General features: G+C 37.7%; 1 protein-coding gene across 3 annotated transcripts in view; it reads left to right on the plus strand.

Annotated features, from left to right (window-relative positions):
- The window catches only part of LOC131670674 (synaptotagmin-7), a 154,004-nt gene that overhangs the window by 71,120 nt on the left and 60,571 nt on the right, over positions 1-22,313 (plus strand). The gene's annotated exons all lie outside the window — the stretch shown is intronic.

Below are 22,313 nucleotides of genomic sequence, written 5' to 3' on the forward strand. Positions count from 1 at the left end.
AGAGACGGACGATAAAGATAATGAGACTGCGAGTTTGCGGCTTGCCATTTGCATTGATAAGAGCAGCTGAGAAAACCCGTAGGGAGGCTACACTGCTACCTCGTTGCTCACTTCGATTGTTTGCTCTGCGTTTATACCGGCCAAAGGCATGTTCTCTTACTTTATGGATCTTACTGAGCGCTATAAAGTTTAGTGTCTGTAAGAAATTTGTCATTGTTGTCGCGTTTTGTAACGGTTATGCGCTTCCTCTTTCTTTTGCAGATAACGCAAATAAATGCAAGAAAAGCCTCCGAATAAACGTTTCTTTTGTATATAAATCATTATTTTTATATAGTGCAAATCAAGTCAATATTTTTCTCGGTCGCATACAGAAAGACAACCTCGTAAAATACACAAAACGATATCAATATTCTATTTCGAAGAGAGAAATAGAGAGATTTTTTCTTTCCTTTATTTTTTCGCGTTGAAAGAACATCTGCCGCATCTATTATGAAGACTCAGATGAGAGCGAGAAGCAAGCACCTTTTCAGGAAAATCGATCAAAACGGTTTTGTAATCCCAACTCACGGTGGTTAACTAGCTTTGTTAAAAAAGAAAGCGTTGCACGGGGCTTGCTTCTCTCTCCCGTCGAGCAAAGTGATGCTAAATTTGAATGACCAAGTTGCGTGTCGCGAGTTTACGGTAAAGTTAAATGTTTGCCAAGACGTCCTGTGCGACTCGAAACGCTATGCCGAGGCGAAGTGTTGAATTTCATAACTATAATACTTTTAGCGGGTCTTGGGCAGTGCGCGCTCGTTAAAGCAACCCCAACCCGTTTTAGTTTGCTCGAGGCAGTTGCTTATTTCGAACAAATACTTTCATCAAATTATTCATTTGACCGACAGTTCTTTATTTCAATTGCGATAATTCCACGCTTTGCATGCCACATTGTCACAAACATAGCTTCATGCAAAGTGTCCCTAACATCGGTAAGGTAACGAGCTTGGGCCATCAATTAGCATCTTGCAGCTGTTAACAGGATGTTAATCCAGTGGGACGCTTCCTCGTCTCTCCCTTATCGATTTCACATTATTCGCTATCTATACAGTCGAGCGCTTCCATTGTCCAAACGTGTGCGCCCCTAGATTTACAGCTTATCGATCTTTCGCACGGGCTAAATTACGCGGAAGCAGACGAGAGGTGCCATAATAATATAACGTCGCTCTCTCCTCCCAGTTTGGTAACAAGTGGCAAATCTGTTGCGTCATCTGCACACACTTACGTACTTTTTGTCGTATTTTGGCTCATTGCCAATTGGCATCACGGTTTACGTCTCAGCCGCACACATAGTTTTTTGTCCTCGTTAAAGAAGAGTAGGCCTGATTGATGCGATGGATGACGCGACAGAGTTCGCAGTGGGAAAAGAGGATTGTGGTCGAGTTAAAGTGCTTTAAGCGCTGATTTCTCAGAAACGAGGATGGCTTTTTGGTCGAGTGATCTACTGTCTAAATGGACATCGCGTTACAAGAGAAGGATGAGATAAATGTGACCATTAATTTCAGCCCTTTACCAGGAAAAAAAGGAAAAACAATTTTTTTCCTTTCTTTTTTCATGAAGTTAAGAAATTACAAGAAAGTTAGATAATCAATAATTATTTTAATTGTTAAATAGTTGTAAGACGAGAAAACAATAAAGCAAACGATGATTTAATGGGAAATCATCATCGAATTATTGGCTTGAAGTAAAATCTTTATTATTTGACAGTAGAAATTGTTTTTTTATTATGTTGGAAAGACAATTATTCTGAAAATGTTTGTGATTAATGGTAAGGACATAAAATACCTAGCCAAATTTTAGGCATTGTCATTTTTTAAACATAATTGCAAAACCGACAGTCCAATATCAGTATTGTAATTTTTCATATTGATATTATATTCTATTCAGATCATAATCTCAGGCAACGAGACTTTAGCCTTGAACATTAATTTTGCAGTAATTTTGTCGTTACACGTTAACAAAGAGTTTTTTTTCTGTTAAAAACAAAAAAAATTTTTTTTATTATATTTTTCAAAGTGAAATTATTCTTTGTTGGTTTTATTGATGCTTGTAATCAGACGAAAGTTGATCATAATTTATCGCCATAGTTACAAGCAATTCTCGTAAATCAATTTCTGAAACAAATAAGCTATTATTTGGCTTGCGTTTAGTCGTATGGATCAAGATACTTTAAAATGTCTCAAGTGAGCCAATTAATAAATCCAAAATATCAACTTAAAAATCAGCGCAACTGTGTATTTTTAATCTTATAACGATAAAACAATAAAATTCATCGCCGAAAGCGAAAACACGTTAATAAATTTGGAAAAACTTGTACGAAATATTCGCGAACAGATATCAGCGAGAATAAGCAGCATTCAAGATTTATGCGCTTGAATATCGATGCGAGCAGCCGTTCTATTGTGAGAACAAAAAAAGAACAAACAATAACTGCTCTTGCTCAGCAATGGTTTGGCAAGCGCCGGAAAAGATAAGCATCGTTTGGTTTCAATGTTTCCGCGCAAAATTTCGAGCGAAGATAAAGGAAAGAGAGAGAGAGAGGGAGAGAGAGAGAGAGAGAGAGAGGAGAGAGAGAGAGAGAGAGAGAGAGGGAGGAGAGAGAGAGAGAGAGAGAGAGAGAGAGAGAGAGAGAGGGAGAGAGAGAGAGAGTAGTTTCTGAAACACAGCCAAATCGCCTCTTAGGTATCAATTGCAGAGCATAACAAAAGTGCGCTAGTATAAAGTGTAAATGAGCTGTAATGACTGCTTAACGGAAAAAAGTGGACTGTAAGCCGCTCGTCTTAACAATGTCGAGCGGCTTCCGTTTCTTTACCCCCAGATTTTTATCTTTACTCTCCCTGTCATGCCAAAGTATTGAATTTTTAAAGTATCGTGTTCTTTCAATTTTCCCTCTGTAGAATACTTATTCGCTTCAATTGCTATAAATTATTTTTTTGCAAAAATAAAATTGAATTTTCAATCTACTCTTTCCTTTATTTATTTATTACTTCATAAACGACGAAAACCGAGTATTAAATTACAAATTATAAATATATTACTGAAACAATATTCATTCTGACGTTGATAACTAACGCTGCATCATATTAAGCACCGTCAATCAGGTGCTGTGCGTCACATCGTCATCAATGAATAACTTACCCGGCGCGAGTTAATCCATTATATCCTTGCTTCTTCGTCATATGCGTATATAGCTCGAAATCTATAAAAGGATATTCAAAAATAATAACTGTTTCGTCATCTCCCCCTGCGGCTAGCTAAAGCACGGTTTATTAACGCTATGGCGTGCGACCACATAAACTTAGCCCTTCACGAAATTGGCGACTGGTTATAACGATCCTTGTGTGATTAATGCTTGGGTTTATGCCGATCCACAGATGCGATACAAAGATGCGAGATTGCGAATGATTGCAAGGCGCGAGAAAGTCGAGGTGCAATTATGAGAGGAGCGTATTAGCCCACCTGAATTAGAGATAATGGCGTTGGCTTTCTCGAGGAAATTTAAATAGACAATCGCTTATGAGAAATACAGTTCTTCAAGAGTTACAATTTACACTGCGATAATATGCTATACTGTGCGTCTTGTCGAGCTTTCTGAGGTGTCATTCTTGAGGTTCCAAACGTGAAATACGAGCTTGTCATATTTAACCGTTATTTAATCTTGGGTCCAAAATCTGTGTTTTAACGTGTATGTGTTTAGATAAGCCACGAGTAAAATTTTACTAATTTTTTCGGAGAGCTTCCTCAAGATTAATTTCAAAGATGAAATTAGAGATGCAGAGAGCTCTACTCCGAAGCACCATAGAATATTCTTGGGACAATGAATGGAGAGATATTCTGAGAAATAAGGAATTGATATTATCTACATAAATGAAGTTCTATAAGGACGGTCTATCCTTTGAACAATTTTAATCTTATTTGAAATTAAACTACTGCAAAGGATGCTTTCTTTCTCTCTTTTTGTTTCGTATGATTACAGAACCTTTGGAATAGCAGCTTATGTTTGAGTTTAGTTTTTATATATCAAGGCGGACAGTTTGTTTTCCAGGTTAAATTCCACAGAATTGTTTATGTCCATGTTACGAGTTCTTCTCGAAAGTAGAATCAGAGATTATGAGAATGTTTAAAACTTATCTCAAAATACCGCACGTAAATAGTAGTGAATGACAAAGCGCAGTTAAAATATCGATAATTGAACAACAAAGCAGCAATATTATAACTCGAGTCAAGAGCGGCTCAGAGTATTTGAAAGTGACTGGCACGAAGCGGTTCAATGTAAAAGCGAAGAGAAGTGTGAGTTGCTCAAAGACGCAATCTAGCGCAGCATGAATCGACATTGGAGCAAGCTGCACACACATGCACGCACACACGTCGTTGAGTTTTGGGCGCTCGAGGCTGACGTTTGCCGAGTACGCAATACGCTGAATCTGCTGTAATAGCACGGATAGTTTATTGGTGTCTGGAGAGAAAGGGAGATGAATATTCATGTGCAATATATCGATGTATTCCGCTGCTACACTCCGCGAGCACGTTTAAGATATTACTTTTGACATTGAAATGTAAGCGACGTTTCGCTTTGCGAGAGATGATATTCCTATTTTTAGGGAGAGAAAAGGAGGATTTCGCTTTTTCCTTTTTCTCTGCTGGATTGATAGCTTGTCTTTCGATATTGAGAACTATAGATTCGTTGATTGTCCTATTTTCGTGATTAGAGTTCTTTGACGCTTTAGCAAGGACTTTCCTTTTTCTCCGAATGACGAATTCCCGAAGTGTTACATGTGAAAGAATGCTGAGATGAATTGTCGACTCGTGAATTTCTTAAATAAACCGATTAATGAAGGGCCTTTTGAAATTGTGAATGTTTGCCTTTATTGTATATTATATTATCTTGAAAATGATAATTCTTTTGAAGTCGAGTTCAACATTTTTATCGTAAACACGATAAGATAGTGAACATAAGACAAAGAGAAACATACGTCATCAATCGTTCGTTTCTCGAAATTTTCTAACTTTTCTTTAATAATTTTATTTTATTTTGGATAATAAAGAAAAACACAGGTAATTCGAACCATCTATATTTTTTTATATATGGACACGTTAAAAAAATTTTTTTTAAATATAAAAAATTGCAGCTTTGCTGAAATTATTTCGCTCTGTCTGCAAAGAGCAGAGAGAGGCTAGAGTGAATCAGCGAGTGAGTGAGTGAGAGAGACAGAAAGAGAGAGGGAGGTGGAACGATTCTTGCATGAAATCGAATAGGTGTATGCTATGCTCGGATCGGACGAGGCCTAAAAGGAGAAAAAAAACAAAGCAGCGGAGAAACAAAACAATTTATCTTTTCTGGGGCTAGTCAATTTCAGGCACAAGCAGCAGAAAGAGAGAGAGAGAGAGAGAGAGAGAGAGAGAGAGAGAGAGAGAGAGAGAGAGAGAGAAAGAGAAGAGAGGGAGAGTTGAATTTGGACTCTTCGTTAGTGCCAAGTTTCGCGCGTAAATTTAATTGCCTCGGAGATGCAATAGAATAAGTAAGGCTTGACAGCTTAACTGAAGATTGTATCAATTAATTTTATATTGCATCAGTGAATTCATACAATGAGTAAAAATCAATCGAGCTAGTGAAAAATATTAGACCATGGAACAATTTTCGTAATACGTCGGACAAAGATAAAGTTAACTTTTGAAAAAATTCATTCTGTAACATAGACCATTTCGCCTGGCGTGCTAACGATTTCCAACAGTTCGTTTTCAACAGCCACTTTGATTTTTAAAAATAAAACGAGTCTTGCGACATAACCGAAAAATGTCCACTTGTCAAGTTTATGCAACATCTTTTCTTCAAAGACGTCAAGTTAAAATCAAGACTTTCAAGAAATATCGAATAAGTAATAAAGCAAACAAGAAAGTTGTCAGTGCTCAAAGCGCAGTGGCTGTAGGTAAATATTTAATATTCAACGCCAGAGTTCTCATTTATTTTTGATCGTTTAATTCTGACGTAGTTTTCATCCTCCTTCCCGCAGTAAATATTTCTCGCGCCCACGACGTTATTTATAAAGGCGCGCAGTTGGAAGACAAATAATATTGTTGGTACGTACTCTCTATTATTCGTTCTAGCGATGACGCAAAACAGTAAACACGAGTAACCGATACACACGCATACACAGCTCTCAATCAAATTATTTGCCAATAATGACAACTGAAAGGATGACGAGCGTCAACGGTGGCACAGCTAGACTACAAGCCATCAAACGTTAGCTAAACTGATAATTCAAGAACCGTACATGCTCCAACTCGATTTGCTCGCGGCATCGTCGGTGAGGGTCCATCGGCCTAACAGGAAACTCGTAGATGATCAATTTCCGTCGCGAGGCTCAGGTTAACTTTGTTATAATTGGGACGGGACAGCAATTTATCTCGATACGGGACAAACGCCAGCATATGATGAGAGAGAGAGACAGAGAGCGAGCGAGAGAGAGAGAGAGAGAGACGCGGAGCAAGTCTAATGACAAAGGACCTCCGGCAATGATACTGCTTGCTATGTTCTATTTTGAACTGCTTGGGCCGTTTATCTCGCGCGACAAAGCTGTTTTGTCACATTCTCGAGCGCTTTGTTTCACGGATGCTTTTTTTGGGGTGACCTTTACTCCCCCCCCCCCCCCCCCCCACCCTCTCTCTTTACCTCTTGTTGCGCCCTCATGGCTTTTGTCGGCCCAACTTTGATTGTTCGATAATGTGACTTCTTGTACACAGTTGTGTTAATTAATAAGGTTGAACAACAAGAAAATACAACGTTGGAGTGATGGAAAGATTTCAGTTATCAAGTACTATATTATGTAGGAAATTTCGTCTATCCATAAGTCTATATGTAAATATCAGAAAATTACGTTTTTAAACATAAAAATGTATGTACAAGTTTTTTAAAAAGTGCTAGGTCTGCATCGGATTATTATTTTTAGTTTATCAACAGATATCGATACATTTGATGATGTCGGTGAATATTACAAATAATGACATTAACAATCAAAGACAAATAATTTATAAAGCAAATCAGTTATAAAAATATCTCTTGAGTGTTCACAAAGAACCAAGTGATTGCAGTGACCAATAAGTGAAAAATCGCGTCTGCCTAAACTCTTACTTTTCTACCTGTAATTTACTTAGGTTCGCGAACTCTCTTTAAAATAACAGTCAAGTTTAGGAATTATCAACTCTCAAATGTGTACTCAAGCAGTTAAGGCGCAACTGCCGAAAACTGAAATCTCGCTGCCAACTCTCTCTGCGCTTCAAGTTTATCCAACGGATTTAGTCATTTTACGCAATTCCACGTGATTAAAAAAGAGTGATTAGCGCAAAAACAGGAAAGCAAAATTTTCCAATGTTAACGAATAAATGAAATTTCCGTAAAATTTATTATCCAACGAGATTGTTCCTCTAATTGCGTCCCTTCATTTAGCGTCCTCTTGTTATTTTGTTTGTGGTTTGCTTGGGCTTATTGCCGTGCCGCGTGCCGACTGTTTCTTGAGTTATGCGCTTTACGGGTCAAAAGCGATAAAGGTTCACTCCCGATGCGTTTCACTGTTTCCTTTTTATTTTCTCTTTCTCTCTCGAACTTTACTTCTCTTCATCGAGAGTCCAGGTTAAGTTTAAAGTAGTGAAATAAGAAACGCTAGGAAAAGTTTGCTGAATAAGTCAGAGGTAAGAGGCAAATGAAACTTGTTACTTAGCCGACGTGTTTCCTGTCGGCATGGAGATGGGAAATCTTTTACTATTGTTCTTGCGATTTTTAAGTTATGGGTGCGAGCTAAGAAAGTTTAATTTCACTCATTCAGTATTTGTGTTGTGAACTTTTTTAATTAGTTTGAATTTCGTTATCGTTTTATCAAAACTCTTTTAAAGACCATTGGTTATTGACTTAAAACGATTTATATAAAAGACAGCCTGAAGTTTTGTGAAGGATTATTACTATGAAGTCAGTGTCATGGATATTGGAAATAAATTATTTTTCTGACTTTGAATTACACATTTTTAAATAAATTGTATAAATTCGCCTTTTACAAAATTATTTTCACTTCATTTATTATATATTCACTTTATAATCTGCGCAGAAGACTACGGTAAACTTAAAGTTTTTATTGTACAGCTTTTGCAAAGGTTCAGTGAAGATGTAGGGCTCTTGATGATTACATAATAAGTATGACACTTGCCGTGGAATGCATTTTAGAGTTTTAACACCATTACCGAGAAATTTGTGATGTTTAGAAATTTTAGATGTTACTTACTTTTACCAATAATATCTTAAGTTATTAGATCGATAAGTTAAATCGTAAGATACGAAACATGCTTGATTCGGCAGCATAAAATATTTATAAAAACATAATACATAGTATATTTTCTCGAACATTTCTGCCTCGTCAAACAGATAAGACCACGCGCAAAAGCATTGTAATGTTGCAGCCATTATCCACTCGAATAGCCTGAGAGACTGCATCGGATCTCATAGGATACAGGATATTCAAAGTCTTCCTTTCGAAAAAAGAAAAAAAATATATATAAATCCGGAAAGCTTTTAGTGTCGTGTTTCACCACTAAAATGTTTGTCTTAGTCGGGATATCCTTTTCTCCGTCTCTCGTGAAACGAAATAATAGTTTTATATAGGAGATCGATCGGATAAGTGGAGGGTTTTTCGAAAAAAAGCGTGTTGACACTTGAATCCAATAAAAATAAAATCCATGAAATGCCTATGTGTCTATATTTACATACTTGAGATCCGCTCACGTAATTCAATGTGGTCAAGGAGTAAAAGCTAAAAAAGCTGCACATGGATTTTGTTTAGAGGCGATAGTTTTAAATAACGATCTAGCGCGTTTTCTGGTTGTGGGTTGAGAAGATTCGAGGTTGAAGTTTTAATCACTCGGTGGCATTCAATTGAAACTCTCTTTCTTTTTTTCCTCAATCTTTAAATGTATTTGTGAAATAGTTAGCCTTATTTTTTGTCTTCATTATATTTTCTTTTACTTTTTATTGCTTCGAGATATGAATACCACCACAAAAATTCACAGTAACTTTTATTAATTTTCATAATAATTACATATTTGTGTACACATGAAATGTTATGGGTATAGATTTTTTGGAATGACTACTAGGGTCAGGAATCTGATAAATTTGATGTACGATTTTACACTTGGAATTCTTTCAGATATTTATATACATTTGCTGATGTTTATTCTATTATGAATTATACAAATGAAATAATTTAATTACAGTAGATTTATGAGGCTTTAGTTTTTTGTTATTTCGTATCGCGTTCCAATGGCTAATCATATCCGAGTACTCATTTTATCTTCTATGAAACTTTTAAATATTGTTCTCGTACAGAGTACATAAAAAAATTATCTTTGGCCTCGATTATTATTCCATCAAGAAATATTCAAGAGTAATTTAATAAATCCATTAACTCAGAACAACCCACGTGGTAAAATTTTTCATCGAAACGTACAAAGAAAATGGAAACAATCTCAGTTCCTTCGCGATAAGCTCGTCGAATTAATTGCCGACAATTCTCTCCCTTTTCCCAAACCAAAAGTGACAAAAAAGAAAGAAAAACTTTTGCCTTGTCCGGTCAGTGTCGAATCGCCCTCGAGAGAAAGTAGGACGCAAGATCCTTCTTGGTCTTTGCGCGCGGGCCTACACGACGTCTTGGGCATAGTAATGGCCTTCCTCGCACGCGCACGTCTCTTTTCTTTTCTTTCATTATTGATTATCAATTTTCATGACCTGCGCGGGGCGTTCGAAGATGCTGTGTGTGGGTGAGACAGTCCCCGGGCGTAAGTGATTTATCGGCTCGTGTGCTTTGCTCTTTTTATCTTCCTCATCCAAGTGCGACGATGACGATGATCGTATCGTTTGTCACCTGGACGATAGCACGAGAGGGCTGAATAATTGATACGCTAAGTGACCTCTTTGCCTCCGATCCGATTTCCGATAACTGTTTCCGCGCGATTGTTACGGTATTGTAGGTCGTGAAGCATTATTGTTCGAATAATGTCGCGAAACTTGTTTAAATTCTCTCTTGGCAGTCGGTGCCATATCACGTTATGCAAACATATTAGCTCATTAACGCACTTTGTAAATGTACGTATTTGAAAGAAACAAAAAAAAAACAAAGAGAAGAATAGTTTTCATCCTCTCGCGCTTGAGCGGCACACGCCCAGTATTTCAGCATAATTGCGCGCTCACGCGAGCGTACGAGAAAGAAAGCCAACAAACTCCTCGATTACCTAAAGCAATCGTCGAAATTGCATGTAACAATAACGACATACGTTGTCGTGATATTAGTCCCGCTCTAACCGACGACGCAACAGTCGTAAAGAAAATAGGTCGCACGTTATTTCAGCCATAATCCACAAGTCAGATATATATCAGAAATGAAAATTGCTTGTTCGTCGCAGGCAGCTGCCGGAAGTCGCCTGCGAAATCAAGCAGGATATCGTAAAAAAAAGAGATGTATGCGAAAGAAAGGCCGTTCAACCTTTCTACGGTGGAAAGAAAGGAACATCAAGCGAGCGCTGAGCAAGCTATTCAATCCAAGTCGTGGGGATCGGCTTTATGCCTTATTAGCTAGCTCGCGGGTACAATGGGTGCGGCGGACGCTAACGCTGTGTGCAACTACTGGTCGAGTTCTTCTACAAACGTTCCCAGATACTTCTGCGAGAGATTGAAGCTCCAAAGTAGCGTTTGTATTGTGGCTAGGTTTTCACGCTGAAATAGAAAATATTTAAAGCGATTAATTAGTTTTACGCTTTTTCAACATTTCTACGTTTCACATTGTTACGGAACAATTTGATATTTCGTACTTAATGAACAAGAACTAACAGTTAATTTGCAACTCGTATTACCGTAATGCAACTGTATCATTAGCGATAAAATTATTATAACAATTCTCAAATTTACTTGAATGAAAAATACGCTTCTGAATTTCAGCAGTTACATCGTGAAAATACAGCGAGGTAGAGAGATCGAGAAAGTACAATCTGCATTAATGTTTGACTGACGGTCAACAAAGATAGAGCGAAATTGATCCTCAAATAACAGGCTGACCCAGTAAAATCAATATCATTCCAAATAAGTACTTCTGCGAACGCGAGCACATCATCGTAGCGTAAAAACGCACAAGCGCTTAACGTACGCCTCCCCTTCGTTTTGTAGACAAGAAAAAAAAACATTCTCTCTATTTCGTATTGATTGCCTTCGATTCGTATAGGCAAAAAAGATGCATCAAGACTAGCTACACAGCATAGGCTATCGATGCACGTAAATAAAAACGTCGAGGAGCGAGCGGTCCATTAATAAATTTCAAGAGCTTACCGAATTCCAATGTCAAGCTCCGAATCTCTCTCTCTCTCACACTCTTTCTCTCTCTCTCTCTCTCTCTCTCTCTCTCTCTCTCTCTCTCTCTCTCCCTCTCTCTCTCTTTCTCTCTCTCTCTCTCTCCCTCCCTTGACCCACAAACTCATCGACTCGAGAGTACAAGACGACGACGGGAAAGAGCGACCCGCAGCAACAGACGAAAGTGAAACGAAGAGAGAGCGAGTGTAATAACAATGGGGCGTAGCGCCTGATATCAAGGTCATGAGTTCTAGAGAGGCCACTTGATTAGGACACGTATGACTGCTCGGATTATATTGCTAATGCGCAGTTCTACCTCGTGACGTCGACGACAAAAGTAGCGGGGCAAGAGAGAGAATTGAATGTGCCTTTATTTTGCAGCAGAGGGAGCCTCTTTTATTCACATCGAGACGACACAATTTATTTTCCATTAAGTTCAATTGAGATTTTTATATTCAGATGGAAAGAGAGAGAGAACTGTAATTTCTAGTTAGCTGAGATAACTTCTATCTTGCGACAAGCACCGGTAGGTTAATTTGTTGCCGATGTGCATAGAAGAAAGAGAATGAAAGACAAGAAAGTAGGAAAAAGAAAAACGATGATAATTCGCGTGACGTTCTATTACGAGTGCAATTGCAAGTTGATTAAGGAATAGAGACACAAGAAGGAAAAGGATGAAAGAGTTTACGCAGTCTTCATTACACTTATTTCAATGCAACGGATTTCCCGGGTGCATTGCACAGTCATGGCATATAATAGCGACGATACAAAAAGGACCTGGCGCTGAAAGCACAAAAAGATAAAAGAGGCAAATAAACAGGCAAACGACTCGCTCTCCCTTATCTCCCCGCAGGTTAGCTTCCACGATTGCTCTTTACTCCTTGTGGCCAAGAACTTTTTACATTGATATCGTTTGAGAGCATTTTTTTAATTAGGTTGAGTATGCATGTGTGTTGGTGATTTATTATCCGGTGATTAGTGCTCGAATTTATTGATCTCGTTAAAAGAAGAAATACGCTCCTGGATATCGTGAAAAAGTCTGATATATGAATTAATTTTCACGAGCAACTTATCGATGGAAATTGTACGCGGCAATCCGTCCTTGAAGTCGCAAATGCTCATGTGTCATCGTTGGGAATACAATCGATAGAGCAACTTATAATGCCCGTCACGTGCGACAACGACCAAATTAAATCGGGTGTGGGGGCCTCTGGCTCCCTCTCTCTCTCTCTCTCTCTCTCTCTCTCTCTCTCTCTCTCTCTCTCTCTCTTTCGCGCTCGCTTAATCCGAGAATTTGCGTATATACAGAGAAGGAATTAACGAGAACGGATGCTGCTCGACACTCGGAACAATGCCGAGCGCCCGGATTCTGGGTCAGTGTTGCTAAAAGCACCGAAAGCTATATAATATATATAACCCAACTCTCCCCCAAAATCGTCAACCTCGGCGGAAAATAGAAAGAATTGCTTTAGCGGAAATTTGGTGAGTGTAGGGCGTTTCGCATCCGCTTGTGCGTCTAAGATTTATCAAAAAATATTTTTTTATAAGGTGAGTAATGTGTTCTATTGGAATTGAGTGCAAGAAAGGCGAGAGAAAAAAGTTTTTTTCTTATTTGATTGGAATAATTAGAATTCTTATGACTACGATACAAATGCGCGTTGTATTGAAATATGAAAAAAATGAATAAAAAATATTAGTGTAGAAATCTTAGTTTTGCCTTGTGTTACTGGGTGATTATCTTTTTCTTTCATTAACTTTTTTTCGCGGGTTACAATACACAGACAAGTAAAATAAACATGAGGTTAATGTGAACGCTATCATGTAGTTTGTTTCTTAATAAAAACATTAGTATTAAATTTAATAGATTTTGGAAGTTAACATGAGAATAAGATAATTCAATTGTAGAGTGATATCAAGAACATCGTTTATGAAATTTCAAACGAAATTTCCTGCACAACCGCCAAAGGTTTAAGAATACTGGAGATGGTTAATTAATGAGCAGCGAGCAGTCAGAAATTAGAATGAACAACAGAACATCAACAGATAGAAACATATTCTTAATCGACAAACACGGCGTAAGTCATGGGTTGGCAAGTCGTGCGAGATAGTCTCGTATACACGATGTTCATCGAGAGAGTGTGTTGATACAATGCTTCCGATGCAATTACTCGCTGCCACTCGCCGAGTTTACATAACATTCATACAGAGCGAAATTTTTTATCCACGCAACGCCGCGATGATTATTCATGCAGCAGCGTGTCGGATATTATGCGCACACATGCGGGCTTGCAATTTTCGTAAGCTCGGCCGGAAATATTCGCCGTCCACACTGTCGGCGCACGCGCAGAGCAAGCAAACGAGTCTTAAATTCTTCTTATGCATGCCCGGCATAAACAAACGAGAGAATGCGGCTGTCTGTCTCGCGACTGTTTTTCCTTCATCTCCCTAACTGTCGCCACGTCCACCGTCGCTGGTACCCGTTATTCGCCTTCTAGAGAAGCTCGTGGTTTCAGTTCTTTTCTACTTTTTCTCTATATTTCAATCGCTCTGAATTACTTGCACTTTCTTTAAACTCATGAATCACCACACATTTTTTATGATTTCGAAGAATACGAGAAAAAAAATTCTTGTTGCCTTGCTTGTTTTTAACTGAGGGTTTCATGTCTGGGCAAACATTTATTTTTTAAATTAATGCACACACATTTTTCTGTTGTGTAATTACATTTACAAGGTTATCCCACTGTGAAGATTGTCCCCTTCTTTTATTATTTATGTATTTTTCAAAGAAATGTACACGAAAAAAGAAGATAAGCCAAAATCATTTTTTAACAAAGGCGACGACAGTATAACCGAGACGCATTACGTATCGATACAACTTATCTAGTCATCAACTAGCTGTGTAACCGTCGAATTCCTGCCTTTGTGGAACGCGCAGACAAGAAAACCGCGGAACGCAGTGGTTAAGGCAGTGAAGGAATGTTGCGTACAAAGGCAAGTCGAACCTTTTGGCTAAGACCGTGGTCACACTTGAGATGTTACAATTTTGTGATCTCCATCTCGAAAAAATTTCTTAGATGAAAGCAGCGAATCGTACGATTTTCAATGAAAATCGCTGCTTTCAATCACATTAAATATCTCGGGGTGATTGAATAAAAGCAGAAGGACAATTTTGCACCTCGGGACGCGAATGACAGCCCGCTCCTAAGAGTAGAAGTGAGAGAAAGAGATCGGAGCGCCGGAAAAACAGTGTTCTTTCAAACTTTTCGCCACCCTGCACTTTATCGCTAGCTACGTTTTTGTTCTGTTTGAGGCGCGCGACACGCAAGTCACCCGATCGATCCTGAAGACCCGAGGTCTCGCCTGTTTATTTATCTTTATCCCAATGCTCGTTTCGAAATCGATCGATTTTTTTCTTACAATTTTCTCTTGTTGCGACTTTTTGGCTACTGAGAAGTGTGATTAACTTTGATTACACTTGGAGTTTTCAATACCATAAAAGTTTAATTTTGACGATGAGCTTTTGTCTATTGGAAAGTCCTACCCATTATTTCATAAATGTCGCGTGATATATGTTATCAAATACGATAATCGTCAGCGAGAAATTGCTTTTTATTTTCATGAATTTGTTATTGTTGTTTTTAATATTTCAATGACAAGATCTAATTGCTTTTTAATATTATTGAAAATTGAAAGCACTACCAATATGACAGTGAAGAAATTGCAATCTGCTGTGCGCGCGATAGGGGATTTTTATGAAATGATATATGTATGTTTATACATTTATTTAATATATTATATATATCATTTATATTTACGAGCAAAAGTTACACTGTTGTAGCTCTGTTCCTTGTTTTTGAATTACTCAAACTTACCTGAGGTGAAATTCAATTTAATTACATGAGATTTTTTTTTAACTTAAGAGTTTACTTTATTATATACATATATCATAGAGTTAAAATAATACAACTGACGTTCATGATCAAACAATAAAAAGTTATATACTTGCATTTTAAAAATTAATCTTCGAGCATATGCACGTGCGCCATCAATTTATCAAATTTAGCGCGTTGTATAAATCTGCAGAAGCAGCATATAATCTCGGGTAAAAATACGGAAATCTTCCCATTATTCGGCAGAGACAGGGTGAGAAGAAATAATGTGCCGCGACAGCAGTTCAATATCAATGGTTTGCCGCGTCATTATATTTTTTCCGGCGCCAATTATTAGATTCTTTTTGCAAGCTGTCGTCCGCGGAAGTGAGAGAAAAAAAAAGATTTACACATGATTTGTAACACGTAATGTGAATCTCCGCCTACATATAGTCGCAAGGCGGAGAGAAAAATAGCGTCTTCGATCGACGAATTATTTTTAGGTTAACCTATCTACGGAGAGTAAAAATACTTAAATAATGGAGAGTATCAATTCGTTGCTTATTCACTTGCTGCGAGTGATTAGTTACAGTTTTTTTTTCTCTTCTGTCGTGCGAACGGATCGATATTGACTTAATGAGAATTGAATGATTTAGATTGTTTTCGATCTTTAACCTATTTTGTTACTTGATATTTTAATTATTATTAATTGATCAATATTATTCTTCATTAGGTAACATGAAAAGAAATTTAACTTTGAACACGTGTTGCAAATAAATTTGCAACATAATAATTATAAATATTTCAAAGTATCGAGTTCAATGAGTGAAGACTAGTAGTTTTATCAAAAGCAGCATTGTTCGTTTAAAAATTGAAAAATAAACCATAATTATGATCCAGGGATAAATTTTCAGTCGATACATTTGCAGTAGGTGGGATGTGGTGGCTTATTATATTTAGGTATACAATTTTTCTAATGTGTGTGTATATATATATATTTATATATCATAATTTGTCTTTGTCGAATTCTAATTATATCTATGCTGACTTGTTTTGGTCTAGTCATTGTATTTGTATTTTATGCATACAATTGACTTCGACTAAAAAATCACACGTATAATTATTATTCGTCACTTCGTGTGAAAACGAAAACAAAAAAATTGTTACTTCATCTCTAATGAACAAAAATTAATTCTGTTGAAGAAAAATTGCATAACGAGAAATAAGCATGATGTTATTGCATGCCAGGGAGAGAGGAAAAAACCGCTGCGTGTTGCTGCTACAACACTTTCAGTTTAAATCATTGCAATTAACGCGTGCAGCAGGGTATGTGATGTCGAGCACTGAAAGGAGAGCTTAAAATCTTTCTCTCTCTTTTTTTTTTCACTCATTTTTTTTTTTATTTTAGCCAAAAAAACATCGTCTCGTTGACCTACCTTTCGCTTCTACCCCTCTCTCGTTATTTCACAAGGGGACTTTTTTATTTCAGGCTTCTGACAGCGAGTAACAAAATTTACCTTATACTACAGAATTTTAACTAATTAGCTCGTATCGATTTGCTTTAAAATTTAGAAACGTTCGAGTCACAATAAAGTAGGAAACCACGATACCATTAATCTCCCGCGGCGATGCGAATTATGCAAACACTTAAATCCTCCTGCAACCGCATGTAATCAGGTAGCGCAAAAAAGAAACGAGAAGCGAGTTCGTATCGGCCCGGCATATAAATCGTGTGTGGTGAGAAGGCGGAGAAGAGAAAAGAACGGACTATGCCGAAAGAGAACGAGGGTGGGAAAATATAGAGAGAAAAGCAACGTCGTCGTCCTTGGAGTTGCGATGAGCTTGGGGAATTGCGTTTTGACGCTGATATCCACCACCCTAGAGGCGATGTCCAGCAAAATATAAAAAAGCTTGATGTTGCGTCGTTCTACTTTTGATGATTTTTTTATCTTTGATTGAAGCACCGAGATTCTTTTTTCTTTGTTTTAAGCTTCGATGGGTCAGAAACGGAAATTTCACTGCGAAAAATTTAAAGTTACGAGATTTTTACGTATTGATTTTCCATTCCATGTGAGGTTCACCGTTTTTTTTATCCTGTGCTTTCTCTGCCGTTTTCGCTCTCGGTTAGACAATAAAATATCACGAATATTGCGTATTAGTAATGGTTCTCGTCAAAATAGGCATTTCTATTTCCAACGAAGTTTCACATGACGAACTGCGGAAACATTGTGTCAATTCGGTTTTTTTCAAGATCGTAACCACTTTCACTGCGTGAATTTATTTATTTCGTTAAAATTATTAATCATATAAAATCACATTTAATAAAATCGTAGTATACGATAAAAAAATCAATCATTATTAATATCACAAAAAATTCCTAGATCGTCCGTGCATATAAATTTACTCCACTTCGCAATCTCGCAACTTTCCTTTCATGAATCGTAAGTTATGAAATTATTAGCAGATAAGATAGACGTTAATGAAACTAATATTGATGCAAAATACATTATTCTCTAACGACAATCGAATCGTCCTGACAAAAACACGCCTCGTGGGTATTATAATAAAATGTCCAAGATACTCTACAGAAGAATAATACAAACACTTGTATCTTGATACCGTGGAATTGTGAAGAATACAGGAAAAATGGAAGTTGATTTAGCCCGAAGCAGAGAGGCATCCGGTGGTGGTGGAAGCGTCGCCTTGGGAACATCATGAGCGCGCAATTAGCTTGGCGCCTTGCTGGCGGCTCGAATACCGAGCTGCACTACTTGTACGTCTGTTGTGTATCTGCCTACAACGATCGCGTCTTCGTAATAAACCTACTCGCGGCTCCATTGTGTATATAATTGCAATGTTGCGCGTTATAGCTGTCAAACTTCGCGCTATTTTAACATAGGTGGTGTTCATATATTTATATTTTAGAGCTATGAAAATCTATGCAATTAGCAATTACATACGGCATTTGGCATGAAATGGACAGATTTATTGGAACTATAGTTTCCTTAATAAATTTTTTGGATTATGAAAAATTTCCAACGTTCAGTAATAAATATTAGATCAATATTAATTTAATGTTTATGCGATAGAAGGATCTTATTTAATCTATATCTTTGAGTGATTAAAATGGATGTGTCTTTATAAATATTTCTATATTTGACAAATCCGCTAAAAATCTTTGACATTTTTTAAAGATACCACTTTTTTATGATGATTTGATAAAAAACAAAAGCCAAATTTCTTATTTACAGAGCTGAGATTTTTTATCTTTTGTGATTGAACTTCGTTTTGTAATCCGATTGATGTTGGCGAATGCAGTGTGTAGGTAGAATTTGTATAATAGTGTATGAAAACTGTAATCTCAAAACTATATAAACGGACTATATATTTAAACTGTATAAGAACGCATGCTTCTCGATACCTCGAGGCAATATATCCAAGCAATGAAGCAATTGCTCACTTGAATAATATATGCAAGACAACGACATAAAAAAATACATAACACACGAAAACACATATAAGAATGAATCTACTCGGTGCAGAACGAGGATATGGCGCAGCGTGTCGACCGCTTGCACGACATACTAAATGCGAATCTAAACCCCTGATTTATTTTTACGAACTGCTTAGGGCTGAACTTTTACTATTCCAAAGAATTAAGAGTCCTCACAAAATCAGCACTGAGAAATTTATTCAAGTCGCGAATACCCTAACCGATGTAGTCATGGGATTGGAGCTCTTACAGGTTGTTATATAAAATCTACCTACTCAATGCATTCGCCAACGACAATCATTTACATATTTTAAATTGCAAGAGAAAAAGGAACGAAGCTCCATAAATTCAACATGAAAGCAAGAAAAGACACTTCGTGTACATTTTAAAAAGAAAATCGAGTAGCATTTGAATCACCATTCAGCCGTCTGGAATACAAAAATATTTCCAACTATTCCTGGTCATTTTTCATTCCTGGCATTAACTCTTAATCTATTCTTCTTTCTCCTATCGAGCAGAATCGATTTTTCATTTGTCATGCGTTCGTCACAACACGCTGCCTGTGGTATAATACAAGTCTCATCCTTGAAACATTGGAAGAAAAAGACAATTCGTCTTTTTGTTCGTCGCTCGAATTGGAAAAATTTTAGGAGAGCGCACAGCTGACATCGTCACGAGTTTCCCTAAGGCTATCTCTGACCGCAGCGGTGCGGTAGCTGAGTACTCGACCAACCGAGAATCGAAAGCTACCGGTAGCCAGGGCAGCTTGCCCAAGTGTACTTCTCTCTCGTTTGCCCTTTCACGATGTAATTATCCTTTTACTTGGCTTCGTGCTTTTCTGACTGGTGAGTAGTTGATACTTGTTTTATCACTTACTTCAAGCTCGATGGAAATAGGTAAACTTTAAGAGTTTCAATAGATAATCTTCTTTAAACAATAGTCACGCCATATAGTGTAACAGTTTTTTCAGCACTATTTTTACATTCTTGCGAATTCTCTATATTCTGTGTCTACGGAGTTATGTATGGAAGGCATATTTCGAATTTTAGCGGAGTTCAATATCTCATGATATATATGCGGAACAAAAATGGCTCATACGCTAAAATAGCACGCTTTTGCGTTCACAAAAGAAACTTTCTTAAATTTTGGATTCTCAAAGTCTGCATATCCCCTTAGCTGTCAAACCGATATATGTGAAATTGTTTTGTTTCGTCTAAGCGTACCGATAAAAAAATTAATAACCATCATTCTTAGCAATATTTTTCAAAAACTTGATCCAGGCGCACTTTTCAACTACGTGTCATTGTGCGACAATTTCCCGGCTATTTGTCATTGCCAAGCCAAAAAGCTGGACAAAGAATCGTCTGGTATGTAGCAACTCGCGTACGAGTGGAAATAACCCTAAACCTTGTGTGCGAGATGGGTTGGAAAGAACACAGAGCTGATTGACAATCGAAAACTACGAAGAGTATGAGCTGGGTTACATACGGCAGAAATGAATGTCGGATTTTCATTCCGTGCAATCGCGCGTATTCTAACCTGGGATACACATATGCTTAGAGTATAATATAGCGGACCGAACGAAGCGTGAGGATAAAAAAACAAAAAATTTTCAGAAAATAAGGAAAAAGGGCCACTCGGCTTTTCTCATTCTTTTTTTTATCTCGCGCGCACACTCGTCGGATTCCAACTTTAGTGAACTTGCCACGTGCGGCAGAAAAAAATTCCTCGGAAAATTTCTTCTGCTCGAAGTTCAAACGGAAAACTGGGCTCTTCTATTTTTTTACCCTTTTACCCTGCTCTTTTGAAAGCGAAGATTTTTTTGTGAAAAGGTTGAAAAAAATTGAATGTAAAATAGTTGAACAAGCGAATTTATGCCTAGGGATATTTTTAATTGAATTATCCGCGGCAGCGATCCGACGGGAAATCGCGACAATGGACCGTTTCAAAGTTTCCACTGTGGAGATAAAATGAACTTCCAATTGTGCTTTCTCACTTTTGTAAAAGTTTCTTTCTCAACGTTTTACAACGTTATTAATTTAACTGTGAAGCTCCAGATGTCTGAAATTATAATTATGGAAAAATTACGGATATCTTCAAAGAAAACTAACGAGGTTCAATTCAAGTCACTTCTACACCCATAATTACCGAAAATAACTGGAATTTCCTCGACACTCGTATAAACGATATCCAGTCAATCAGCTGGTTAATAAATTAAAGTGACCACCCCGACTCCCTCGTGTAGATATGCAGCATCGATAAACATGAGAAACAGTCAATCAAGTGGATTAAAGATTTATTCTCTATGTGCTTCTCCTCCACTTCCTAATCTCTCCGTCTCTCAAGCAAAAATGAAAGTTAAATAGACACACGTGCGCGCCTCGAGTGTTCTTTCATTGTACTCGTCGGTAGCTCATTTCTCTTCGTCACAAACCGCGTGGCAAATTGCCTCGGCTCGACTTTACGATTCTGCGCAGTTGATGCTGGTAGGATTATTTTATTATGCTCAGATTGTCACTTATTTCACTTGATACGTGTTGGAAATTGATTTCATCTGTACGTAAGTTTTTGCTCTCCACTTACCATTCAGTTTGATGATCATTATATTATTACTCAGAAATGTACACGTTCGCGTAATATTTTTCCCAAGTCGGGAGTTTAATGATGATACGTGTTTTCGAATTACTTTACGAATTATCCAACCAAGTGCTTGCATCAATACAGTCGGATAGCTAGAAACATTGATTTTACGTACTATGCTTTGGAAGTAGGAACATACTAATCCTTGAATTTTGTGTCGTAATTACCTGATCGATCTCGTATGCAAAATCCAACATTTTACTTTATCTAATCACCAGTCAGTGAAAAATGACTTTTTAACATCAATTGAATATGTATCTATCAATAAAAAAAATACCCTCAAAAAACAGCTTTGAAACCCATATTAACAGCCTCGCGAAGAAAAAAGAATTTTCATTCTTCATAAGAAAGGAAGCTACATCTCCAGCAACGACGCAACAGAAAATGTGCAGAGCGACAAATACGCGTAGGGGTACGTAGGTCCCTCGTTGCCATTCTTTCATTACACTCGCTCTTTCCGCAGCTAGGCGTTTTGCTTGAAGCCCGCGCTTGCATTCTCCTTTCCTCTACTGCTCCCCACCACTGTACACTGTACGAAAGCTGGCATCGTTTCCTCGTTACTCCCCTCCCCCCTTCCTCTGGCTTTTAGTAGTTGTAACGCATGCGCTTGGTGTTTGGATCGAAGGGGGAGTAGGTCAAGCTAAGCGCGCGCGTTTCTGTTCTCTTGCAGGCTATAGCAAAGCACAACTTTGACCGCGTGTGCAGGTAAAGAGTGAGTGAGTGAGAGAGAGAGAGAGAGAGAGAGAGAGAGAGAGAGAGAGAGAGAGAGAGAGAGAGAGAGAGAGAGAGAGAGGAAGAGGCAAAGCACCTGTGCAGGTGGTAGATAGGATGGTAGGTAGATAGGTAGGTAGGTGGTGGTGGTGGAGGATGTTGTTGCCGGCGGTGGTAGTGGTGTTGG

This window comes from Phymastichus coffea, unplaced genomic scaffold (genome assembly GCF_024137745.1).
Source record: "Phymastichus coffea isolate CEN01 unplaced genomic scaffold, Cenicafe_Pcof_1.1 PCOF00113, whole genome shotgun sequence".
Taxonomy (NCBI): domain Eukaryota; kingdom Metazoa; phylum Arthropoda; class Insecta; order Hymenoptera; family Eulophidae; genus Phymastichus; species Phymastichus coffea.